At 43.5% G+C, this 27,867-nt stretch overlaps 1 long non-coding RNA gene across 1 annotated transcript; it reads right to left on the reverse strand.

The window, feature by feature from the left end:
* Positions 1-3,405: 3,405 nt before the first annotated feature.
* LOC148045048 (uncharacterized) lies at positions 3,406-26,979 on the reverse strand. The gene is made up of 3 exons (XR_015697168.1): positions 26,904-26,979; positions 4,098-4,175; positions 3,406-3,709 (listed from the first exon to the last, which is right to left on the reverse strand). It is a non-coding gene; the product is annotated as an uncharacterized LOC148045048 (long non-coding RNA).
* Between the last annotated feature and the right edge of the window lie 888 nt (positions 26,980-27,867).

Below are 27,867 nucleotides of genomic sequence, written 5' to 3' on the forward strand. Positions count from 1 at the left end.
CTACTTCTTGCAGGCCCAGATGGATGAAACCCAGGGGGTCTCACCTGCTACCATCACCCCCTTTTTGGCATAGAGAGGGAGACACACTGAAGCAAAAGGGCAGAATTGTGGTTCTTTCATCTTTGAGAGGAAAGGTTTTGCAGCTTTGTCTCGATAACCAGACAGTGGGGCACAACACACTGCATAGAAGTTAAGAGACTTTTGGTGGCCTAAAATGGCAGCGGACATAAATGACTACAAAGCATCTTGCCACACCTGCGGAAGGGCTAAATCCACCATCAGAAGCCAGTGGGGCTGCCACACCCATTGCCCACTCCCCCTCGGCATATAGTCTCTCTAGATTTTATTACGGATTTATCTCCAGTCGATGGCTACATGTCCATACCAGTTGTAGTGGATCTGTTTGCCAAGATGACTCACGTCACCCTTTGTATGAGGTGGCCCAATGCCAGGGAAACAGCTTAGCAATTTTTGTATCGTGTATTTTGTCACAGAGACATAGTGCCAAGGCTTCCAACAGGGTAAGTCAATTGCTTCTATATTTTGGAGGGCACTGTTCCAACTTTACATATTCAGGTTAATCCTAATAAAAGCCCATTGAGTGTCACATGGAAGCAATCCTGAGGCCTTCATCACATGTCCATTCTAGACAGTGACCAAGGTTACAGTTGGACCACTAACAAATCTTCAAAAAAAAAAAAAAAGCTAAGTTCCTTCTGGAAAACTGACTCCATAAGAAGAATAGGACTATATTAGTCTTTACTGAGATACGTTATAGTGTAGGTTTGTCCTACCTTCCCACTTATGCCCAAAGGAATCTGAAGGGAACCAGTTTGAGTCTTTTTCGAATACTTTACAAGCTTCCTGCAGTTGCTGTCTTAACAGATTCTGGATTGCTTTTCCAAGGTCATCTTCATGGTTCCCTGTATCATCTGGGCAGATCTAACCTTCTCTGCATATACACTTGGCAACTTGGGGCTCCAGAATCACTAGCAGTCAACTAAGCTCACTCATTATCATCAGTTCCCAACACCTCCCTTCATTTCCTCCATTCCAATTGCCAGGCAAGTACACTGGCTGAGTATATCACACGGGCGGGCTGCCTTGGGTTCGCTGGGGTTCAGGCAATCCTCTAGCAAAGATTCTGTGCAGTTCGGCAAACCCCCAAATCCCACTCCTGGCTGGCCCCTCCCCTCCCAGGAATCTCCACGCAGTCTGGTTTGGATGCCAGGTAAGTGCATGGCCCGCTCAGAGGCTCTGGAAGGGTGAAAAACGGGTCACTTGGAGGCTCTGGAAGGCCAAAAATGGGCTCATTTCCAGCTTCCAGGGAGCCTTCAGAGCCCGGGGGAGGCCGTTTTTGCCCTCCCGGAGGCCTCCAAAAAGCCTCTGGAATCCAGGGAGGATGAAAACAACCACTCCGCCATGTGCAGGAGACTGACTAGGCCACACCCATCCAGCAGCTGGGCAGAGAACCTTTTGCTAAAATTTTTGAAGCCCACCCCTGGTATATCACAATGGAATCAATCTACCCTAGATACTGCCAATCTGTTGACAGCAAGAGACAAAGATGAAATCAAAAGTTGGAAGAGATCAGACAAGGCATGTGTAATAGCTGTAGCCTGACTCAAGCATAGAGTAAAAATAAAAACCTGTGACTGTAGGGCTCAGGTGAATAACAACCAGTTCCTGAACTAGGGAACCAGATCCCTCCACACAAATTTGGTAGAGGTCCAAGCAGATTCAGAAAGTAAATACTTTCAACTCTTCTCCTTAGCACTGATTTGGTTGGTTTGTGGTAGTCAGTGAATCAGTTGAACTCCTTCTCCTATTAGCATTATCTGTGCAAGTATTGAGACTTTACTATATCTATTCAGCAACATGGAACAGGGGAGATTACTAGCTCAGCAAGCTTGGTTTACTGCATTTCAAAATAAGTGAAGCAATATCCAATGCCATCTAAAAAGTGTAGTCCATGATCATTTAACTGCAAAAGAACTTGGAGGGTCTCACACTCTTTCTTCTTCTCCTCCTCCTCCTTCTCTGTTTTGACATCTTTTCTGTGTGATGAGGGGGGCACTCCCAATATTTGACACTAACCGCTGCCCTCGTGCAGGCTTTTTATGACTATGTCCAAAGTACTCAATTTCTAAATGTATCCTCAGGTCTGAAAATTTGAGGCCTTCTGATATTTTTTTTCCATTGGTACGTAAAACATGAAATATTAACTGTATGAATAATGGCATTCTATTACTTAGCACGAACCTTTCTTTCATTCTTCAACTGATTGGCACAATTTTCATTTCTTGGGCAGCTCTCTTGGGCTGCTGCTAAACATACTGTAAGTTATCCTGCAGAGTTGGTCTCATTTCACTAGTGGCTAAAGCAATTCTTGTAAATAGCTTGCAAAATGATTCAAGACCCTCTGGGACGAGAGGCGTGATAAAAATGTGTAAAATTATTATTACCATAAAAAAATGGTGTGGTAGGAAGCAGGGAAGGAGTTAGGTGACTGTCTTATGCTAATGAAACGCCTATTTTATCCTTATTGCACTGGAAACCGTGGAGGAAGAGTTTACCATGTGAAAATACAACACTAGTGTTTTTACAGAAATAAGAATCAAAGGTCAAGGAAATATGCAATGATCAGAGGATTAAGTGTTGATGTTTAGCTGAAATACTTCAAGGGATAGGGTGGCGATGATGTTTCTAAACCCATTTTTTTACCAGGGGAACTTGTTTCTTCAAGTTTTCTAAAGCACTAGAGCAAAACAATGTTATTGTTTGATGTACCTTATTGTAAAAAGAGAAAAACTTGATCAGGAGGGCACAGTATGTTTTTAGTGAATAGCTACATTTAGCTTTTCAGTGACATGTCAAAGACCACATTCCAGGTCTCTGGAAGTTATACCCAAAGATGTTGGAGATATATATGACTTATGGCCAAATGTCAAACCTATGGCACGCATGCCACAGGTGGTACGTGGAGCCATCTTTACAGGTATGCGAGCTGTTAACCTAGGTGAGCTCCAGTGCGCATGTGCATGATGGCCAGCTGATTTTCGGCCCTCAAAGGGCCTCCAGAGGGCTGGGGGAGGCCATTTTCGCCTTCCACAAGCTCCAGGAAAGCCTCCTGGTGAAAAACAGGTCTACTAGGCCTACCTATGGGCCGTTTCTGGCCTCCATAGGCTTCAGTGAGTGAATGCATTCGTGTGGTGGGGGGTCATGCATGCATGCATGGGAGGCCTGAGGGCATTGAATTATGGGTGTTGCATTCTTGCTTTCAGCACCCAAGCCAAAAAAGATTAACCATCACTGACTTATGGTTTTGTGAAATTAAAGTAGAAAATACAGAACTGCCTATTCACTTATTTTATTAAGAAAATGTATATGACCACCTTACTTAATGACAATAGAATAGAATAATAACAGAGTTGGAAGGGACCTTGGAGGTCTTCTAGTCCAACCTCCTACCTACGCAGGAAATCCTATACCATTTCAGACAAATAGTTATCCAACATCTTCTTAAAAACTTCCAGTGTTGGAGCTTTCACAACTTCTGGAGGCAAGTTGTTCCACTGATTAATTGTTCTAACTGTCAGGAAATTTCTCCTTAGTTTTAAGTTGCTTCTCTCCTTGATTAGTTTCCACCCATTGCTTCTTGTTGCTTCCTCAGGTGCTTTGTTTGACTCCCTCTTCTTTGTGGCAACCCCTGAGATATTGGAACACTGCTATCATGTCTGCCCTAGTCCTCCTTTTCATTAAATAGACATACCCAGTTCCTGCAACCGTTCTTCATATGTTTTAGCCTCCAGTCCCCTAATCATCTTTGTTGCTCTTCTCTGCACTCTTTCTAGATCTGGGCAGCTTACAAAGATAATTATCCACTAAGGAATGCAGCAACAAAGAATCATGTCCTCTAACTCTGACTGAAGTGGGTAAGCAACAAGTTAAAGTTTAAAACGTAGGCATGCTCTATTTATATTAAATGCTCTTGATCAGGAGAACCCCCATATGCAATGGAAATGGTACAATCTGGGGGAAGAACTAAAGCAGGAATCTAAAAATATTCTGCAAAGTAAAGTAGAAAAGATTCTTACCTTTGTTCTCTTGCATTAAGTTTGGCTGTTGAGATGGAGCTAAGATCTGGCATCACAAAGCTCCCATTATTCTTCGCACTATAGAAATGAAAAGATTTGCACTTATGCAAATACTTAGAATAATACTTGGAAAGAGCATTCTGCTAGATAAATGCGTTTTTTCAATGTACTGTTTAATTATGGGTATGCTTGATTTAACACTTAGTACCAAAATGAAAAAAAAACCCTGCAAAAGTACTAAAATCTACAGGAGGTACAATATTGCTATATTGTATGCAAAAGCTTTTTAAGATTTTGACTCTGGAGAAACTTTATTTAAAACTGTTCTTATTTATCTAAAGGGCTTAGTGTTACCTGTGGAGGTTACAGGTGCATTAATAAAAAAAGAGTGAGCACTTCCAGTGTATTTCCAAAAGACACTTCAGCAAATAATAAAGAATCATGGCAATCACATATAAGGCCAACCTGGTGTGTATACAATAAACCATTAAACACAGATTAATGATCAGGAAGGCCTTAGTTTCCTCTTAATTGCACCCTCGTGTATTCTTGGTGTTGCAATAAAAGAGTGAATGGTTGGGAGGGAGATACAGGTAGTCTTCAAGTTATGACCATAATTGAGGCCAAAATTTATGTTGCTAAGTGAAACATTTGTTATGTGAGTTTTGCCGCATTTTATGACTTTCCTTGCCATAGTAATTAAGTGAATCACTGAGTTTGTTAAGTTAGTAACGTGGTTGTTAAGTGAATCTGGATTCCCTATTGACTTTGCTTGTCAGCAGGTCACAAAAGGGGATCACATGACCAGAGACATTGCAACCCATCATTATTATGAACCAATTACCAAGCATCCGAATTTTGGTCATGCGACCATGGGGATGCTACAATGGTGGTAAGTATGGAAAATTGCCATAAATCACTTTTTTCAGTGCTATTGTAACTTTGGTCACTAAATGAACTGATGTAAGTCGAAGACTACCTTTAATAACTTTATTGTACAAAAATGGGTTACTCCCAAATGGCAAGAGATATTGGACTGCACTATTTCTGAAAGGATACCTGATGATGAAATGAAATGTCACAATAAAATTTAGTTAAATGTATTTAAATTTTGAGTACTATGTTTAAGACAAAGTAATAATAGCTATAGCCAAATAAATGATTAATTATGATAATAAAGCATTTATATATACTAGATTGATAATATGAAATTTTATACAAACTGTAAGTGAGGATGATGGAGATGATGTTGAAAAACCTTTTTATAAAAGATAAATAATTCTATATATAATAGAATATAAAGATGTAATATCATTGGATTTCAGGATGATGTAATGAAATGCCATAATATAAATTTACTTCAAATTTAATATGTTTCATATAAAAAGGATGTAATAATAGCTACTGTTAACAATTATAACAATTTGTATACATGTATATTAGATTGATGATACTAATAATGGAAAAAACATGGAATTGAAAATTATTAGAGAATGTTATCAATGCTAAAATAATAGAATGATTTAGAATAGGATATAAAATTTCTTTATTATTGGATATATTGAAGATGATATAATGAATCATTATAAGATAAATGAATACATATTTAGAATACCTTGTTTAAAATGGAGAAACAATAGTGATAATCAAACAAATGAAGTATAATAATAATGTATACAAAGATATTTAATTGACAATATGTGAATTTTGATAAAGCTCAAGTGATGACTATGGAAAGAACGCAGAAAAACCTTGTAACCACACTGTATGCAGTTGAAGAGGTTTTTATGTTATATGTTTTGTGTGTTTCTGTTTGTTTGAAAATAAAAAAATTATTTAAAAAAATGGGTTTCTCCCTCTGGCTTCTTAGACATTAATATGCCAAGGTGTCACTTTTTACTTGGTACCTAGGATAGAATAGTGACTCAAAAGGTTTTCTTCCCACCTACTGCCCAATAAGGTCTTGCTGAACAGATGGAGATGGTCTTGTTTTATACGGAGGAATCTCATAATGATGGCTTGGAGGAGTTCAATATTCATGCCAGCACTGCCATGTTTGGAGTAACATCACGTTATCTAGGAGAACCATGATCATCTCCTAGTTACTTTCAACATATATGATAAGATGTACAATAGTACAGATTTTATTTTGGTCCATTCAAGATCACAGTGGTCTTAAGGAAGAGGATTTTGACAAATGGTGCCCGTGGAGGAGGAGCTTGTGGGATAGATTACAATGAACTGCCAGTTTCTTAGGAAAGAGGGAGCACATTCCAAAAAGGAGAGTGGCAGACAAGAGGTAGCACATTTGGGATCTGGATAGTACACAAAAGAAGAGTGTAAGGACAGGCACTCCCTAGAATCTTCATCCTTTGGGATGAGAGTAGTAAGGGTTTAGTACCGGGACAGTTACTACAATAATTTTCAAATATTCCCCTCTGGCACTACAGACAAATGTTGTTTGTGGCATGAAGCTTCTTCTATTTGTCTAAGGTGGTATGACTACAATCCTACCTGGATAAATGTAACCAGTACATGTGAAAATGATACATGAGTACTGGTAGGGAACCAGTTGAATCTGAACAAAAAGTGATGCAGCACTGACAATGGCCAATGCAATCTTGGGCTGCATTAGGAGAGCATTGCTCCAGATCAAAGGATGCAATCATTTCGTTATGCTTTGCTTTAATTAGACTACACACTTCTGGCAAAGGATAATGGAGAAGGTACCTCTGTTCAGATGTAAGCTACCCAGACCACATTGTCATCAGAAATCCAAGCCCTGTGGCAAGCATTATAAAGGCAGCCAACTTGCAAAACTAAACATAAGGTGAGATATGATAACCATCTGCAGATATACTGAAAAGGCTGTCACACACAAGAGGGCAGCCCTGTACTCTGCTGAAAATAACAGCAAGACAAGGACCATTGTGCTGAAATTAAAATAAACTCATACTAAATATAAAAACAAATTTCTGGTGAAAAGAAGCATCTTGCAGTGGAATATTCTCCCTAGAACAGTGGTGGACTTCTCCCCACAAGAGATTTTCAATTCCCCTAGATGACTTAGTAGATTCTTACCCATAGCAAAAAGCTGGCTTAGATCAGAGGTGGGTTTCTGCCGGTTTGGCCCGGATAGGGCAAACCAGTAGTGGCGGTGGCGGCAGGAGGCTCCGCCACCTGCCAGGACACTTCTGCACATGCGCAGAAGTGCCGTGAGCACGAGCGAACCAGTAGTAAAAAATATGGAAACCCATCACTGGCTTAGATGACTTGGAAACCTTCCAATTCTTTCCCAACTCCAAGTTCTGAACCTACTTCAAGATGTTAGTATTAATCACGAACTTCATGACCTAAGACTGCTGTATATGACCAGAATGCCTCTTGGCTTATGCATCCATTTGTACACTAAAGTCCCCTTTAGAGCCTTAGATTGTCTTCCCATGCTGAAGTGCAAAGAGTAGGAACCCAGAGGTGAGCATCCTTAGTTAAAGGCAACCCCCCGTTATTTATACCAATTAATACAAATAATGTCATCTAGTGATTGTATGAGTTTGTGCAACAGAAATCTGATAACTCTAACCGGAATTAATATTTGACATTTGCTATTAGTTTGGGTGTAACACTAATGGTGTACCCTGTATATTTACACATATGTCCCAAAGTATAATGTACTTTGGTTTGGTTTTGTAGGTTGTACAAAGACAGCTGTTTATAAACTATGGTTTATGGTTTATGAAAACCCAGATAATTGTGATTTATTCATTAAGCTTCAATTAAAGAAAGCACGGTTTAGAATAATATATGGGACAAGTGGAAAAGGTTCATTCTCAGTTTGAAAAAACAGTTTCATTTCATTATGAGTGCTGCTTTTCTTTCATTCTCAGCTGCTAGGATGACAAAACCAAAGCAATGTGGATAGAAATGAAAGGATTTCAACAACCGTGAAATACTGTCTGGCATAAGAGCCAAGAGAAAACCATCATTCTCAGGGTTTACATGGCTACTGACTCTCAACACTCTGAGGCTGACTCAGTATAAACCCATGCATTAAAAAAGCACCTTTAACAACCAGTCATGTTTTGGGAGTAGAAGGAATTACATTACCAATCTAAAAAGACACATACATTAAAACCTTTGATGTACATTTTCATCCAAAGCTAGGCAGTTTGTCAGAATTACAGCCTGCAACAGGTACAGAAATCATACTAGGGAATCAATAGATGCCCCAGAGATCTGAAAATATCAAATTTTCAGTTTTGCTGTTAACCTAACATGACATTTGAAAAAAAAAATTTAAATAAGGAAATTCACATCCCTATAAATCAATAGGATAAAAAGACAGGCATTGAAAACCCTCTGCAATGCACCTGCTAGTACAACCGTTTGTTTCCCTGAAGTTAACAGTTAAGTAAAGGTTGAGGTGGACACTTGCACCAGGACTGACAAGCTGCCAACTTATTAAGAAAACAGCTATATGATGGCTGGAAAGTCATGGAACTGAGTATGACCTCTAGTGACACTTTCCTCTGATTGTATTCCATCACATCCACTCATGTTTTGGAGCTATATAAAACCCCAGTGATTTCATTCAAAACCCAGCATTTCTACCAGATAAACAACATATGCAATGTCTTACAATAAGATATTTTCTGTTAATAAGAATAGTGTGTTTTTATAGTGTGTGCCACCTCATGGGCATTAATCAAACACGTGGCAAGGAAGAAAGGAAACTCAGCAGTGGTGGGTTCCGGCTTCTTTTACTGCTGGTTCACTGAGGGACGTGCCTTGCTTCATGCATGCATGCGCTTGATGCGTTGTACACACGCATGCACAGAAGTAAAAAAAAATGCTTCTTTGCATGTGCAGAAGCAAAAAACAAGATTGTGGCACCTACGATAGAACCGATTCGGGTGCATGTCCGGCCGAGTTACTACCTACTTGGCCGAACTGGTCCAAACCGGTAAGAACCCACCTCTGGAACTTAGACATATAGCAAGTTGTGTAGAAAAAAATCACAGGGTCAGTCACAAAGGACACAAATGTCTACACACCAACAAAGTATGAGGAATAAACTGGATGAACTACACGAGGGAAGATATGGTATTATTGCCATTACAGAAACTTGGTGGGATGAAACTCATGAATGGAATATACAGCTAGTGGGATTTAAATTATCTGAAAGAAACAGACCTAGTAAAAGAAGAGGTGCAGTTGTGCTATATATGTGTGTGTGTGTGTGTGTGCGCACACACACACATACATATATACATACATACATGTATACAGAAATAAGAAGAAAAATGATGAAAACATTTGGGTGCATTTGGGTCAATATAAAAGGAAAAAAAGAATGACATTGCCATAGGTGTATACTATAGGACACACAACCAAACAGAGAAAATGAACTTTTTGCTAGTCAGTTAACTAAAGTATTGGAGGAAGACAACACAATAATAATGGGGGAGTTTAATTACTCTGACATCATCCGGGAGAAAAACTCTGCATTTAGAGGAAGATCAAACAGATTCCTGACAAACCTAGCAGACAACTTCGTCTCTCAAAAAAGTAAATAAAGGAACTAGAGAGTCAGCCATTCTGGGCTTAATTCTTACTAACAGAGATGAAATGAAAAATGGCATTGAAGTTACAGAAGCCCTGAAGGGGAGTGACCATGTATTAGATTGTTATTCAAAAGTAGGCAAGCACAAGCAATAGAACAAAGTCAAAGAGTATAGAGTATCTTAAACTAGACTTTGAGAGAGTTAATTTCAATAAATGTAGCAAGAGCTTGGGAAGGATTCCATGGATAAGAATCCTCAAGGGGAAAACAATCAAAGAAGCTTGGGAAACTTTAAAAAGTGAGATTATTTTTTTTAAAATCCCAATCTAGCACAAATCCAGTGAAGAAGAAAAATAAAGACATCTCAAAAGAAACCAGCATGGATGCACAAAGCTCTCTGATAAACTGAAAAACAAAAAGGACATGTATAAAAAGTGGAAACGGGCACATAACTAAGACAGAATATCAGTAACTAGCCCAAACCTGCAAAACGTCAGGAAAGCTAAGGCTCAAAATGAACTAAGGCTTGCAACAAAGTCAAAAATAACAAAGAAAGCTTCTTTCAACATGTAAAAAACAAGAAAAAAGTCAAGGAAATGATTGATACATAAATGGGAGAATATGGCAAGAAGGTGATGAGCAGCAGGGACAAATGAGAACTGTTTAACTCGCTTTTTGCAACTGTCTTTACACAAAAGGAAAAAAAAAAACAGTCTGACCTACAATAAGCAAGAAAATTGTGATACCTATTCATGAAGAGTTCAAATCACCAGGACCAGATGGATTATACCCCAAGGTTCTGAAAGAACTGGCAGAACCACTGAACTATATCTTTCAAAGATCCCAGAGCACTGGGAACTAACAGATAATCCCATCTTCAACAAAAGAAAAAAAATGGATCCAGGAAACTACAGACCTATCAGTCTGGCATCAATACTGGGAAGATTCTGGAAAAGATAATTAAGCAACAAATCTGAAAACACCTAGAGGCAAACAAAGTCATAATCAGAAGCCAGCATGGGTTTGTCAAAAACAGATAATGCCAGACAAATCTTATTGCATGTAACAATGTTAATAAAATTAGTGGACCAAAGAAATGCTGTGCAATTTACTTGGACTTCAATAAGGCATTTGATAAAATAGACCACAACCTACTGCTTAATAAGATAGAAAATGTGGGTTGGACAGCATTACCAGCAAATGAATTCATAACTGGCTGACCAATTGCACTCAATGCATAGTCCTTAATGGAACTGCATTTACATAAAGGGATGTATGCAATGGGGTACCTCAAGGTTCTGTCTTTAGGCACAGTTCTCTTCAATATCTTCATCAATGATTTAGGCAAGGGGATAGAAGATTTGCAGATGATACCAAGCTGGCAGGAATAGCCAAGACCTCAGAAGATAGGCTCAAGATACCGAAGGATCTCAACATTGGCCCTATCTAACAAAATGAAGTTCAGTAGTGAGAAAAGAAAAGTTCTACGTTTAAGCACGAAAAACCAAATGCTTAGTTTCAGAATAGGTGGTACCTGGCTCAATAGTGGTAACTGCAAGAGGGATCTTAAGAGTCTTGCTGGATAATCACTGCAATGTGCTGCAGCCGCCAAAAAAGCCAACAAAGTCCTAGGCTGCATTAATAGAGAGATAGAATTAAGATCATTAGATTAGTACCACTTTATAATGCCCTGGTAAGACCATACTTGGAATATTGCATCCAGTTTTGGTTGCCATGATACAAAAAAAGATATTGAGACTCTAGAACAGTGGTTCTCAACCTGTGGGTTGGGACCCCTTTGGGAGGGTCGAACGACCCTTTCACAGGGGTCGCCTAAGACCATCAGAAAACACATATTTTTGAAAAAATACGGAAAACATAAAATAATTTTATGGTTGGGGGTCACCACAATATGAGGAACTGTATTAAAGGGTCATGGCATTAGGAAGGTTGAGACCCTCTTCACTCTAGAAAGAGTGAAGAGCAACAAAGATTAGTAGGGTATCAAAGTTAAAACATATGAAAAATGGTTGCAGGAATTGAGTATGTCTAGTTTAATAAAAAGAACTAGGAGATATATGAAAGCAGTGTTCCAATATCTAAGGGGCTGTGGAGGTTTTTAAGAAGAGATTGGATAATCTGAAATGGTATAGCATTTCCTTCTTGAGTAGGGGTTGGACTAGAAGATCTCCAAAGTCCCTTCCAACTCTGTATTCTGTTAAGAACCCACCTCTCAAATTCTTCCCAGAGTGAAGTGGTCTTCCAAACTTTCTGAATTTTTCTTGTGTCCCCCCCCCCCCCAATTTCCTGTAATCTAGTAACACACAAACACACACAAATGCAGGCACACACACAGAGAGACCATACAAATGCACACCATAGACAATGATTTTGGACACTATTTTAAGCCCACAAAATGAAGTTATTTTCTCTGGGCGTGGTTAGGAGAAAAGTGGATGCACTGAGTCACTCAAGGCAAAGGATGTGTATATTTTGCTCATCAAAATCTGAAAAACAGCAGGCTAGAAATAATAGTGAAAACATGAGATCACTGTGCCTTGGTCCCAAGAACTATATCCACCTGTTTTAATTAGAGCAACCTGGTTAAACCAGGTATCTTTGTATGCCAAACATGTAGATGTTCTTTCTCTTCTGTGTCCCTTTAACTTCGTTTCTTCTTTACCAAGACATCTTCTCGTTCAAGTGAATGGGAATAAGATTTCTGTTTTTCCAATTGCCCTTTTTTCCTCTTCCATAGTAATTAAGTCTTAAGGTTCAGTGAGAAAAAGGATTCCCTAAATGTTTGAAATATTTGAAAGGTAAGTCAGTATTCTCAGAGATCTCAGCTCAATGGTAATTTCACGGAATCTCACACTCTAGTGATTCTCAAGACCACCATAGGATCATCTGAAAACTTTCTCAACTAGAGATTAAAACTTCGGTTGCAAACTAGGAAACATCCATTGCAGACGGGATAGGTAAGTGTCTAAAAATGGTTTTAGCTCTGGATCCGAACAGAGATTAATATTGAAGTGAAACATGACTCTGGAAATTTCACTCCACATTTTAGAAGATGTTGGAATGTAAATCAGATTTGTTATCATGAATTTGTTATCTTGACCTTGGATCCAGGATTACAAGCAGAATGTAACATATAAAATCTTTCCGATGCATAATATAAACCAGTGATGGCTAACCTTTTTGTCGTCACGTGCCAAAAATGCACTCCCACACCCATAATGCAATGCACATACGACCCTCCCCCAAGTGCCCCACCTCCCTATGCATAGGCACACAAACCCCCACGCATGCATGTGCGACCCCCCGCACCCCATTTTGGGCCTAGTAGGTCTCCCTGAAGCCTCCTGGAAGCAAAAAGGGGCCATGGGGGTGGCATACCCCCCCCTGCTCCAGCACATGCATTCTCCCACATGCGCCCCAAGCCCTGTACATGCGTGGCAGAGACCTGAAAATTAGCTGGCCAGTAGGAGATGCATGCGCAGTGGAGCTGAGCTGGGCGACGGCTCACGTGCCTACAGAGAGGGCGTGCCATAGGTTCACCATCACAGATATAAACTAAAAATGGATGTTTTAACAATTATTTCAAATGTGCTGTTTGTACCATATAGGATAATGAAGATGTTCATTCTTAATATTTCTGTAGCAGCAAAGATGGCTCATGACTGAAAATGAGAACCATGCCATTTGCAAGAGAGCTGGCTTTGAAATTTCTTAGAATTGCATGTATAGATACATAAACCAATTTAGCTCCTCAAATAGAAAGACACAGAGACCATGTGACTTTTCAAGAAATAATAACCATTCATGTTTTTGATGGAACCAGCATTGTACTCCTAGAGGCAGAATGTTTCATTCCCCCCCCCCCAGTGTAATTAAAAAACAGCAGCACTTCAATTCTTTCTGCAGTCATATAGCTGGACTGACTGTGCAGAACAAACGGAAGTGATAATTGGCTGTAAATTAACATACATGTATAGCAGCTGCAGGAGAGGAAGGCTGTTTTTACTAAGATACCTCGAGTACTGTAGGCTGTCTTCTCCATTATAAAAACTGACAAAATGCTAAGACTGTCCCAGGAGGTCTTAGTGTGGGTGCCACAAATTATAGCTTGTCATTCTTGCGGGTGGCCTTCTCTCTGATGGTGCTTGCTCTCAAGAATTTCATCTTCTCTGACATTCAGTGCAATGTTTCTCAACCTCAGCAACATTAGGAGGTGTGAACTTCAACTTCAGAATTCCCAAACCAGCATGAAGTCCACACATCTTAAAGTTCCTAAGATTGGGGGGGAAAATGAACCAGCAAATACCTGAGCCAAATACTTTTAAATTCTTTTTTCCACTTTCTTTTTTATTGCATATAAAGGTTCTCCTCACACATATGTGCTAGTCGTTCCTGACTCTAGGGGGTGGTGCTCATCTGTTTCAAAGCCAAAGAGCCAGCGCTATCCAAAGATGTCTCCGTGGTCATGTGGCCAGTATGACTAAATGCCGAAGGTACATGGAACACTATTACCTTCCCACCAAAGTGGTCCCTATTTTTCTACTTGCATTTTTTGTGTGCTTTCGAACTGCTAGGTTGGCAGAAGCTGGGACAAGTAACAGGAGCTGCTATGTGGCACTAGGGATTCGAACTGCTGAACTGTCGACCTTCCTGATCAACAAGCTCAGCATCTTAGCCACTGAACCACCACGTCCCATATGCTTCAACATATAGAAAGAGGGAAAAAAGATATAAAAAGTAAAAAAAAATCTAAAAAGGGGAGGAAAAAAAAAGACAAGTGTACATATGTAACTATTTTGCCATTTTAATAGAAGTTATGGTTTGTTACTCAGACAACAAGATTTTTACACTGGATTTGGCATTTTTGTCCAACTATCACGTCATTCCCAAGAACCTGGAATAGGCAAATATTCATTGATGGTGTTTTAAGTTATCATTGCAGGATGTAAGCTGTTTCAAGTCAAGCTGCCTTTTGCAATTGACTGATGGTTATTTGGTCAATGCTGATGGTCTTCAAGTGAAGCTCCAGGTGGTTTAGAATTGCAGCCAAGGCATCTATTACCTGTATTATTATTTGCTACAATCATGATTGGTAAATCCATAGTTCCATGCGTACTATAAAAGTCCAAATTTTTGGTATATCATTCAAATCACACTCATATTATTAAATCACTCTTCATAAAAGTTTAATAGCAAACATTTGGATAGTAAACAAAGATAGAATTCTTTTAAAACATGTGGGTGTCCCATAAACATCTATTAAATGTTTTACTAGTCACTTTTTTATCATAGGAAATCAAGGTGATCAAGGCAGCTTGTGTTCAGAGTTCTTCAGATGGACAGAACCTCATGTCAGACAGGGAACACAGTGTCACTTCTTTCAGATATTGAAACTACATCTTCATGAAAGTGATGTCCATGCTCCGAATTACACAGATTAAAGTTTTTTCCCCCATTCCCTCTGTATATATATAAAAAAGTTCTGATCCCTTTGGAACAAAGGCAGAAGCTGGGTGCCAGAAATAGGAAAAGAAAAGAACTAGGGTTATTCTTCTGAGCCTCTGATTAAAGGTTGCAATCTATCAGAAACTGGAAAAACTAGAAAAGCAAGCAAGCTGTTTTTCTTTCATGAATCTGTTTTTCTCTAAGGGACTTGTAAATACGTCTAGCCAGGAAACTACATTAGAAGTTTGATCTTTATTTTTCTGTTTAATGCTAGTTAAAGTTCAGTTTCTTGTTTCTATTTCTCTGTATAAGGCAGATATCTTAAGGTTCAGCTTTTGTAAGCCTCGCAAGATAGACTAGACAGGAAACATCGCCATAATTCTGCTTTATTGTAAGGTTACATTAACAGACTCTTGCAAATCTGAAAGTACTTCTTTCCCCTGCATCGTTCCCTTTACTACCCAAGAAACTGGGGGCTGATATTCTCTCCTGGTCCGCCTGCTCCATCCATGTTCCTGCTGTGGGCTAAGTTGACTTTTGGTTTGACCATTTCTTTGGTTGCATCTTTCTGCCCTGTCTCCCAAGGTCATCGCCACATACTTTTACAGTTTGTTTATATTGCAGAATATATAAAAGGTAAAAGCTTCCTTGTCTAGTCACATCCAAATCTAGGGCACTGTGCTCATCTCTGTTTTTTGGCTGAGGGAGCCAGGGTTGTCTGAAGACATTTTGGTCTTCAACATGCTATAGTTATGTTGGTCATTATGGGCAACATGGCTATATGCCAAAGGGGCATGGAATCCTGTTACTTTCCCACTGAAGTGGTGTTAGATATTCACCCTAGCGACAGTGGTTTCCACCAAGGTCCGCTGTTCTGGCGGGAACAGAGATTGAATCCTATTGGTCGAAAGGTCTCACTCCTTTCACGGCCAGCTCAAGCCTGAGGGTTCCGAAAGACTTATCTGATTTTGTTGCAGGCTCACAGCGAGCTCCGAGCGAGCCAGTTCCAGAAGCTCCAGTCGCAGCCTGTGAAAAGTTCCAGGAGTTTCCATCAAGCGGGGCTGTGGAACAAACAGGTCCGTCCGACTTGTCCAAGGAAACTCTTCCTACTGAACTGCGCAGGTCAGGCAGAGCTACCCAAAGGCCCGCCTACCTGCGTGACTACGTTACCAGTAGGATTGTTCCATCCAAGAGGGGAGGGGTGTTAGATATTCACCCTAGTGACAGTGGTTTCCACCAAGGTCCGCTGTTCCAGCGGGAACAGAGGTTGAATCCTATTGGTCGAAAAGTCTGACAGCCCCCTTTAAATGAGCTGCTGTCCGACTCAGCCTTGGTGGATGTTTCTCATTTGCAATAAAGAGCTGTTGTTACTGTAGCCTGTGTGTGCCTATCCTTTACCCGACTGAACAAGTGGTGCCTATTTATTTACTCACATTTGCATGCTAGGTGGGCAGGAGCTAGGGCAAGGAACAGGAGCTCATGCCATTGTGCAGTGCTTGGTTCTCGAACCCAGGCTCTCGGCTTGCAACTGACAAGCTCAGTATCTTTAACCGCTGAACCCTTATCAGAATATGTAGGAAGATCTAAACATTAGAATTCTCTATCCTGTCTATTGACAGGAGTCAACCTAGTGCCAGCTTCTGATCTGTTTGGAGCATTACACTGCCTCTGTATTCCCTTCCTTTTGTGATAGAAGGGAGTAAGGAGGAGGATTCCCAAGAGGGTGAGGTACCGTATATACTTGAGTATAAGCCGAGTTTTTCAGCCCACTTTTTGGGCTGAAAAAAGCCGGCTCGGCTTATACTCGAGTCTACAACTGGATCCGGCAGTGCTGTTGCCTGTTGGAGGAGGGGATTCCTTCCTGCGAGACCCCGTCCAGAAAAATGCGGGGAGCGGCATTTGTGGGAACTCCGGCCGCTGCCCACCCGTGGGGAGAGAGGGAAGAGCCCCGAGCGAGCCGCCTCAGTTTGGCAACCAAACCCATCCAGCCTTTTACCTCCCGTCCCCCCGCCCGCCCGCTCGCAGCCCCCTCCCCGGGCTGGCGCCAACTCCTCCCCGTGCCCGGCCTCCAGCCGAGGCAAGTCGGTGTCTCTTTAAGCTAGAGAGAGGAGGGGAGGGAAGGCAGGGACCAGCCGGCTGACAATGGGCCGGAGCGGCTGAGTTGGAGCAAATTCCACGGCGGAGGCGGCGTCCCAGCTCCAGCGGCTCCGAGGCGAGCGGCTTGGCCCTTCCGCTGGGCGCTCGGGGATGAAGGCGCGCTGGCGCTGAGTTGAGCGGCGAGCTTGCCGAGCGCGCGGCTCCGGGAAGCCCCCCTTCTCCTCCCTGCTGGAAGCCAAGCCCCGCCGCCCCAGGGCTCCGGGAGGCAGGACCCGGAGGCAGCCCAGCCCTGCCGCCGCCCCGCGCCCTCCACCCGCTGCGGGAGAGGGGACCCCGCTTTCCCCTTGCCGGATGCGTCCCTGGCGGAGCTGAGCCATGCGGCGGAGGCTCCCGCTCTGGTTCCGGAGCTTGCTGTGCCTCTGGCCGGTCCTGGTGGGACCCGCAGCAGGTAAGAGGCGCCGTCGAGCGCCTCGTACAATGATTTATGTATGAGGTTTAAGTGACTGAGACACACTCCTGGCTACGCAGCAATGTTATTTCTGACTTAGTATACTATGAAATCCCCCAAATCCTCCCCACTCCAGGGGAAGGATACTATGAAATCCCCCAAATCCTCCCCACTCCAGGGGAAGGATACTATGAAATCCCCCAAATCCTCCCCACTCCAGGGGAAGGATACTATGAAATCTACATTTCCTCCCCACTCCAGGGGAAGGATACTATGAAATCCCCCAAATCCTCCCCACTCCAGGGGTAGGATACTATGAAATCCCCCAAATCCTCCCCACTCCAGGGGAAGGATACTATGAAATCCCCCAAATCCTCCCCACTCCAGGGGAAGGATACTATGAAATCCCCCAAATCCTCCCCACTCCAGGGGTAGGATACTATGAAATCCCCCAAATCCTCCCCACTCCAGGGGTAGGATACTATGAAATCCCCCAAATCCTCCCCACTCCAGGGGTAGGATACTATGAAATCCCCCAAATCCTCCAGACCTTCCTGCCCTCTACCATCCTCTGGAGTCCATTTCACGCCTACTGCTTCGGTGACTCCATCCAGCCACCTCATCCTCTGCTGTCCCCTTCTTCTTTTGCCCTCAGTCTTTCCCAGCATTAGGCTCTCCTCCAATGAGCCCTTTCTTCTCATTTGGTGGCCAAAGTATTTGAATTTCATCTTCAGGATCTAGCCTTATAAAAAGCAGTCAGAGTTTGTTTCCATAGCTCAACTCAATGAAGTAGAGCTCTAATCTTCCCTATGGTTTCCTAATCTAGTCTGCTTTGAAGAGCTGTCAGTGGCTCTCCAAACATTTCTTATTTTATTAAAGGCAGCTGAGGTCTTAGATTGGGACTAAAGCTGTGATGCAGGAGGGCTGAAAATCCATAAATCCTCAGCAGATTACTTTCAATTCTGTTGTAATTACCTATAAGGAGAAACAGAGTGGTGGAACTTGTATGCTTTATCTTCTTGTGGGTAGCAGCTCTAAATTGAATGTAATTTGTAGCTGGGATTTGTGCACCCGCAGACCTGAACCAATCAATCTTCCACCAATTTTGTAACTGCTTGTTATGTGTAGTTTGGCCTCTTAACTCTAGAGTAGGATGCTAATATTAAAGTGGTCAAAATTTAAGACCATTTTAGGCAGATATTTTCCTTACCATATCATATCACATAGTAACATTTCTATATACCAGTGTCAGCATCACTCCATTACATAATTAGGAAAGAAGACTAAGAGACTCCATGGATGGGAAATCCAAAGTACTTTTACTAATTATAAATGGTAAGCAAGCAGTTGCGAAGCAAAGTCTACTTAATTAGGCGCGAAAGCGATTGATATATAGAATAGTCCATTCTCCACCCCTTAGGATCATAGCTCCAGGCCAATCATAAGTCCTTCAAGTGTCAGGTGTGAGATAACTTCAAACAGGCATCACGAAGATGGAATGTCGAGGCCGTTAATCAACGCGGGAAGCTCTCACGCATGCGCCATCCGAGCATCTCGAACATCCTAGAAGATTCCTCCAGCACATCAATTAACCCCTCCCAAATACCAGCCCTCCCTCCCCGTTTCATGGCAGCTGAAGCAACAGCAAGGCAGAAGCTGACATCCGGCCACCCCCCGGAAAAAGGCTGTTAGGCCTGGGGAAAAAAAAAAACCGAAACAGACAAACAACAAAACACAAAAAGAAGAAGGGGAGGAAAAGAAAGTCAAGGCTTGTCGGGATAAGCAGCATAAAATTTCTGAAGTAGGCGGGGAGCACAAACATGAGATTTATCAACCCATTCTGTATGGGAGGGAGGAAAATGCTTCCAAGCCACCAGGTATTGGACGCGATTACGGTGCTTGCGGGAATCAAGAATGGCACGAACTTCAAAATGACATTCGCCATCAATTAGCAATGGAGCAGGCGGAGGATCATCAGGGGGACGCAAGTGGGAAACCCGAACAGGTTTGATGAGGTTAATGTGGAACACCGGGTGGATTCGGTTGAGGTGTTTTGGCAATTGTAAACGAACAGAAACAGGATTGATGACCTTTACAATAGGAAACGGGCCAACATATTTGGGTCCCAATTTCTTTGGCTTCTGCGTAGTGTGCAGGAATTTCGTGGACAAATATACCAAATCCCCAGGCCGGTATTCATAGGGCTGAGAGCGCTTTTTATCCGCTTGCTTCTTATGGGCTTTATGTGCAGCGTCCAAAGTGGAGAGGGTCAATGGCCAAATGCGACTGAGACGCTCACTCCAGTCCGCAATTGAAGGGACTTGCGGTTGGTCACGAGGCAATTCGGGAATAGGAACAAAATCCTGACTGTAAACGACCCGAAAAGGGGTGAAACCCGTGCTGGAGTGAACCGAGTTGTTGTAGCCCACCTCAGCATGTGGTAACAAGTCTACCCAATCGTCTTGTTGATAATTGATGAAACAACGTAAATATTGCTCAAGAACGGAATTTGTACGTTCACAGCTGCCATTAGTCTGAGGATGGTAGGCGGAGCTAAGGCCCTGGGCGGAGCCAATTCGTTTGAGAAATTCTTTCCAAAAATTAGATGTAAATTGGACACCACGATCGGAGATAATACGGTCGGGCATTCCATGCAACCGGTAAATGTGGGAAATGAACAGTTTAGCCAAAGCCTTGGCGGAAGGAATTTTGTGACAAGGCACGAAATGAACTTGCTTGGAAAACAAATCAGTGACCACCCATATAACAGTATGCCCCTGGCTTTCGGGAAGCTCAACAATAAAGTCCATAGAAATCTCCTTCCAAGGGGCAACCGGGCGAGCGACAGATTGGAGCAGTCCTTGCGGTTTCCCTGGCGGTTTTTTGGCGGCAGCGCAAACTGGGCAACTGGCCACATAAAGTTCAATGTCCTTTTTTAAAGAGGGCCACCAGAATTGTCTCTTCACTAGATGTAAAGTTTTTACGAATCCAAAATGACCCGCCAATCTGGAGTCATGAGCGCGACGAAGGACCACGAGTCGTAGGGACGCGGGGATGTATAATTTAGCACCAATCTACGGTAGATCGTCTCTCATAGTGCACTCGTCCCAATGGTTCAGGAACCAGTCGTCGTGAGGAAGAGCTTTTTTGAGGTCAGAAAGTAGATCGTGAGGCACCTCCCTCTGTGATTGGGTCTGTTGGCGCGTGAGCACCGGAGCTGCTAGGAGCGGTTGGACGATACTCAGTTTAGAGCAATTATATTGAGGTAATCTGGACAAAGCATCCGCCATGAAGTTCTTCCCTCCCGGGATATACTTTAGAATGAAATTGAAACGGTTGAAATATTGGGCCCATCGCATTTGTTTGGGGGAGAGACGGCGAGGCGTTCGCAACGCTTCCAAGTTCTTGTGGTCAGTCCACACCTCAAAGGGGTGTTTAGCGCCCTCTAGGAAATGGCGCCACGTAGCCAGGGCCCAACGGACCGCGAAAGCCTCCTTTTCCCAAACCGCCCAACGCCTCTCCGTGTCAGTGAGCTTTCGGGAGGTGTACGCGCAAGGCTGCAGGTTACCTTGGTCGTTGGCTTGCAGCAGAATGGCCCCTACGGCGACATCGCTGGCATCAGCCTGGATGACGAAAGGCCGGTCCAGGTCAGGATGCTTAAGTACTGGCTCAGTGGCAAAGAGGCGTTTAAGTTTCTCGAATGCCGCCTGGCATTCCATGTTCCAGTCCAAAGGCTTATTAGGTTTAGGTTTCGGGTCTCCCTTCGTCTTGAGCAAATTAGTAATAGGAAGAGCAATCTTAGCAAAAGAGGGAATGAACTGACGGTAGAAATTAGCGAAACCCCAAAATTTTTGTAATTGTTTACGAGTTTTGGGTGCGTCCCATTCAGTGACCGCCCTCACCTTCTCAGGGTCCATTTCAATGCCGTCTGGTGAGATGCGATATCCAAGATAGTCAATTTTAGTTTGGTGAAACTCACACTTAGACAATTTGGCATAGAGGTCAGCGGCCCGGAGTTTTTTCAAAACAGTGCGCACCAGAGCGACGTGGTGGTCATAGGTGCGAGTATAGATAAGGATATCGTCCAAATATACGATAACTCCTTTGTACAGATGATCGTGCAAGATTTCATTAATAAGTTGCATGAAAACAGCAGGAGCCCCCTGTAGGCCAAAAGGCATGACCCGGAACTGGAAGCAACCAAGAGGGCAGTTGAAAGCAGTCTTCCATTCGTCTCCTTCCTTTATGCGGACTCTATAGTAAGCTTCTCGGAGGTCCAATTTAGTAAAAATGCGGCCCTTCCCTAGCTGTGCCAACAAGTCTTTCATCAGTGGGAGTGGGTAGAGGTTCTGAGTTGATACAGCGTTCAGGTTTTTAAAATTACAGCATAAACGAAGAGAACCATCTTTTTTTTCACGAAAAAGTACAGGGGCAGCCACTTTGGGTCGAGCCGGTTCAATGAACCCACGTTTCAAATTTTTGTCAATGAAAGAACACTTTTCCTCCATTTCCCTGGGTGACATGGAGTAAATTTGGGGTTTAGGCAGTTTAACCCCGGGTAAAATGTCTATGGAGCAATCAGTAGGCCTGTGGGGGGGCAGATTGTCTGAAGATTTTTCGCTGAAGACCTCTTTAAGATCCCAATACTCTTTCGGAATTTTCTCCTCTCCTGCAATCCTCTCCTGCCCTCTAGCGGCCACTTCAGGAATGTCAGTCATAGGTTGGTCCGGAGAGCCCTCCCCCACTGGAGGCACCTTGGAGCGAACACATAAGCGGCCCGTCCGCCAATTTATGTGAGGGTTCCACTTCCGGAGCCACGGGATGCCCAAAATGAGTGGCCTGTCCATGCCAGGTGCGACCACAAAGGAAATTAGTTCAGTATGGGTACCCATCTTCATCTCCAAAGGCTCCGTAAAAAAATGGGCGCCCCCCCCCTGCAATAGATCCATCTATTTGGCAAAACACAATTGGGGTTTTCAAAGTGCGCAATTTGAGGCCCAATTTTTCCACCATGGCTGGATTGATCATGGACCGGGAACAGCCTGAATCGAGCAGGGCCTGAAGGGTGGCTGGTTGCCCCTCAGGGGGTACTTTTAACTCTATGGGGATTAGCAGGGGCCCTTTGTTTGAACTCACCCAGTGAGGCGACGTGTCGTCATCGGAGTCCTCAGAAGAAGAGGAGTTGGCGTTCGCGTCTCCCTCTAATGGCTGGGCGAAACGAGGGGGGTTGGAGTCCACAGCGAAAGCAGTTTCCTTCTTCTTCTTTTCGGAGACTCTGCCAGACTTTTCCTCACGTTTGGGAGGGAGTTGAGCAGAGATGGGCAATTTAGCACGGCATTCGGGGGCGGTGTGCCCCAATTTTCCGCAACGGAAGCATGTTAAAGGTCTGGAGAGGCCTGAAGGGGGCCCCCTCCCTTCCCCCCGTCGTTTGAAGAGCGATTTACTGGCTTGGGGGGGGGGTGGACTTAGCCGCTCTCTCTTTCCGCTTCCTTCTTTCCTCTTTAGCATAACGGAGCCTGGTTAAGTCGAGTTCAGCGTCCGCTGCGTGTTCAAACCAAGTGATTAAACGTCTGGGCAGGTTACGATTGACACATTGCTGATAAATGTCTTCATCTAACCCCGAAGCAAATTTGTCCAGCAGGGCGTCCTCCCCCCAGCCTCTCATGTATTGTGATAGACATTGAAATTCCTGGATGTATTGGGCGACAGGTCTATCGTCCTGTTCGAAGGTTATAAATTGCAATTTGCTCCGCTTCTCCGTTAAAGGGTCATCAAAACGTTGGCGGAAGGCCTCCATAAAGCGGTTGAAATTCCCCAAGAGGGGAGAGCCAGACATATGTAAAGCCGTTGACCATTTGGCAGCTTCACCATCCAAAGATAAAAGAATCATTCTGACCCTCATAACATCAGTCTCAAAATCACGGCCATAAATTTCCATGTAATTAAAAACCTGCATCATAAAAGAGGCCAAGCCAGCAGAATCACCATTGTAACGCACAGGCAAGGGAGGGATTTTAGCCATCCGGTGTCTTCGGGGAGGTGGGCCCCCTGGGTCAGCAAAACCTCTAGCCGCAGGGGGTGAAGCAGGCCGAGGGGGAGGGGGTGACGGCGCGCATGGGTAATGTTGCTGCCAACTTCTCCAGTCTCTTTCATCCTCCCCACTTCTTTCCCCAAAGTACCTTTGACCCCAATAATCAGGTAATTCACTCCTCTGGGGTTTTCTCATGGCTCCCTGTTGCTGCCAGCTTCTCCAGTCTCTTTCATCCTCCCCACTTCTTTCCCCAAAGTACCTTTGACTCCAATAATCAGGGTATTCACTCCTCTGGGGTTTTCTCACGGCTCCCGTCTCCAGCGTTGGTTGTCGGGGTTGCCTTTGGGTGATTCCAGCATTCCAGCTTGTCTCTGCCTCTCTTTGTCCCACCGAAGTCGACCATCGGGGGGGGGGGAGGGTCAGGCTGGCTGGAAATTTGCAGTTGAAATAAATCTTCGTGCAGGGAGAGGTCGGGAGGTCCGGGCTCGTGAAGCGAAAGTTCGGGAGGCCCTGCTCCGCTGGTATCCTCACCTCCAGCGGCCCCCTCCTCTTCCCTGATCGGCGAAGACATTTCCTCTCTTCACGGTAGATGTAAATCTCCTGGAAAGGGTTTTTGAGACTTTGCTTCTTGTCAGCATCACTCCATTACATAATTAGGAAAGAAGACTAAGAGACTCCATGGATGGGAAATCCAAAGTACTTTTACTAATTATAAATGGTAAGCAAGCAGTTGCGAAGCAAAGTCTACTTAATTAGGCGCGAAAGCGATTGATATATAGAATAGTCCATTCTCCACCCCTTAGGATCATAGCTCCAGGCCAATCATAAGTCCTTCAAGTGTCAGGTGTGAGATAACTTCAAACAGGCATCACGAAGATGGAATGTCGAGGCCGTTAATCAACGCGGGAAGCTCTCACGCATGCGCCATCCGAGCATCTCGAACATCCTAGAAGATTCCTCCAGCACATCAATTAACCCCTCCCAAATACCAGCCCTCCCTCCCCGTTTCATGGCAGCTGAAGCAACAGCAAGGCAGAAGCTGACAACCAGCTTCCGTAACTTGGGGTGGTTTCGCCAATGAATTTCTAAAGTAACGGTTGCTGACTGTCCATGTTTCCTAAATTTTGAAGAATCATTTTTGAAATTTACAAAATCTTTTCATTTTACGGTTAGTTACTCAACGTATCAGGTTATCTGCATCTCAAGTGAGAGTAACGTCCTGTTGTGTATATTTCTTTTAATAGTGAATGCACACAAAAAATGTGGACATTTTGTAACAATCTCTTCTGTAAAGAGAACAGAGTGTAAGATATGGGATTTGACACCACTGCAATGTCCACCATTGTATCAGAAAGAATGTACTGCTAGCTGACAAAAATGACTATTTTCTTAACTGAATGAATTTATCACGCAGTATCATTTCTAACAACTACAAGCACGCAGAGCCAGACAATTCTGACCTGGAGGGGCAGATTAATCCCCTTGTCAACTCAGGCTAACCGAGATTCTCAACATTCCATCAGTCTAATTCACTATATATACCAGTCCTGAATGTAAAGCCCAAATGGTGTTGTTGGAATTTTATACTCTTTACATCTCCGAGGAATTTCTTAAAGCAATGTCGGTGATTTTGCTTGAGCCTCTCTCTCTCTCTCCTCTCTTGCCAAGATTAATTCTGATATAACTTTTTGCATCTCTGAATTGATCATGAATCCTAACATAATACACATATGAGACCATGCTTCCAAGTAGAAAAAAACCACAGCTTGCACAAAGATGATCCTGAGGGTTTTTTTTTTACGCTGATGTAGCATTTACCCTTTCTAGAATCGGTCCAATCCCTTCCCCACCCTCTTAGCAGGCCTTTAACGATTTCTTGAACGAGCCCCTTGCTTTCCAGCCCATCTCAATGACTTCCATTCTGGTGTACAATAGATTTTATCCAGCAAGAAAGCAGCCTTGGAAGCAGTCTATTCTAGAAACCACACTCCCCATCACATACACTGCAAACTGCACACAGGCCTGGAAATTTTATCAACTAGCAGCCATTATAAACAGCATTGGCAGACACAATTGTAGCAAAGTTGGGAGCTTTTTGTCCTCCCATATAACATTGTGTGTATCCAGGAGAGAAGCATCACAGTCAGCAATAAGGGAGGGGGCCGTGTGCACACCACACAATTGTCCAGGTCCTATAAAAACACGAGGGATTGCCATTTTCCATGACCATGAAAAGCTTCGTGTATTAGTTATGGCTTATTGTCTTATGTGCTTAATTTGACACGCATCCTGCAAATGGGCTAACTCAGCAACTGAGCGTTAAATGTGTTGTGCGAACAATGCTGAAGGTAATCAGCCACAGTAATCATCCTGTCTGGTGACTTGTTTGGTTCCCCACCCTTTTCCTAAAAGGTATCCCTATTTTTGTATTGCCCCAATTACCTGTCTGGGGTGGTGGATTCAGGAAAGCCAGCCCAATAATCTGCAAGGACCACAGGTAGTAAGATAAGCACCCTTATTTTCTTTACTTTACACTTTGATTAAAACGGGAAAAAGGGAGATCTGACCGGCTTAATTGCACTGATTAACACATCTAGGTTATTGCTTTATCCACCTCAATGTGCCTTGGTTCAGAGGAGGCAAGCATAAATAACAATATATATAAAAAACCAAGACAGCCTCTTTGGGATACTTGTGCTGAGCCAAAAAAATGCGACAACTACGTGTATGCAAAATTGTGCCAGCTTTAAATAAATGGCAACATTTGATTTGTAGATATTACTTAAACCTTCTTTAAGAATCCTCAGCAAGAGCAGTAGTACCTCTACTACATATATATAAATCTTCGATGAAACGAATAAACGCCTCCTGGAATTGATAAATATAATAACCGGTTAAATTTACACATCAGGAAAGGTAAAAAGCCAGAGACTTCATCCTCTGAACATTTTCCCAGAACTCGCCAATTCCTCAGCCTTGCTCTGCTAAGAGCAAAATCGCTGAGCGCCCACACATCCTGCCGTCTAACAACTTTTTGCAAAGCTGCAATTATCTGCGAAGACGGAAAAGGCATTAGATCATAGTCTTCGACCAGGCTGAACGCAACCCAGCCAAAACCTGGAGAAAGGAGAAAGCTTTGGGAAAGGTGGGGACTCGGTCGAGCTTCTGTACACGTTGTTTTAAAAAAAACAAACTGCTTACGGCTTCCAGGATTTTAATTGGTTTGCAATCTCCAAAAGCAAGCTCGTTCTCGATTATTCCACGCCACTGAATGGTTCTACCATCCTCCCTTTATACCCGGGCAGGCGAAGAAGGCCATTCCCGCCCACCTCCCCCCCCCACCGTCTAACAGGGAGAAATCCAGTCCGGGTTTTCCAAGCAGCCAGGATTCTTTTCGCTAGTTTCATCTATTTCCCTGCTGCAACCCGGAGAGTCACATGCAGTCATAGGACCGGTGGATTATTGCACCATTCGCTTACATGCCCCCGAGTGTAGGCGAGCTGCGGGGTTGGGCTAGCAGCTGTGTGACTTCTCCAACCGAGCCTCTCGGGGCGGGGAGGTGGGCTTCTCCTCTTAGCATGCGAAGAGAGTGGAAAGGGCCCCGGTTGGTCGGCCTGGGAAGGAGGGACTATTTTTCTCCCGTGTCCTCTTCGAAGCAGCTGCAGGGGACGGGAACGCCAAGGTTGAACAAGGTTTTTCGCCTCGCTGCTGTGGGGTGGAGTTATTTTTGCCCCCCTCCTCAAAGTTGACCCCGGACAGGATCATTTCAGACACCGCCACCACCCTTTTGCAAAAGGGCCGAGGAGTTTTGTAGATCGGGGCCCTTTTTGAGTCCCCCCCCCAGTTTGTGGAAGGACGGTTGTGTTGGGGCAGGGAACATAGTGTATAATTGCTTCTCCACGCAGAGGCCTGGGGAGGCGGAGGAGGGGCCCGTCTGCTTGCAAGAGCTGCTCGTCTGTTAGCGAGAGGTGGTCCGTAAAATCAAGGTGACGTGACATTATTCCGGGATAAAAGAGCTGAAGCCTTGTACTTGCCCTCCTTCCTCCCGGCCTGTTTTTTTTTTCTTTCCTTTTTTTAAAAAAAACCCTCCTCCTCCCTTACATTTCCACTTTAATTGCGATGCAGAGAGGGACCTTCCATCCCGGTTGAGCTAGGCTGGCCTATA

Source organism: Thamnophis sirtalis, unplaced genomic scaffold (assembly GCF_051295495.1).
Source record: "Thamnophis sirtalis isolate CommonGarterSnake01/CBP01778 unplaced genomic scaffold, rThaSir2_p1.2 scaffold_6, whole genome shotgun sequence".
NCBI classification, from domain to species: Eukaryota; Metazoa; Chordata; class Lepidosauria; order Squamata; family Natricidae; genus Thamnophis; species Thamnophis sirtalis.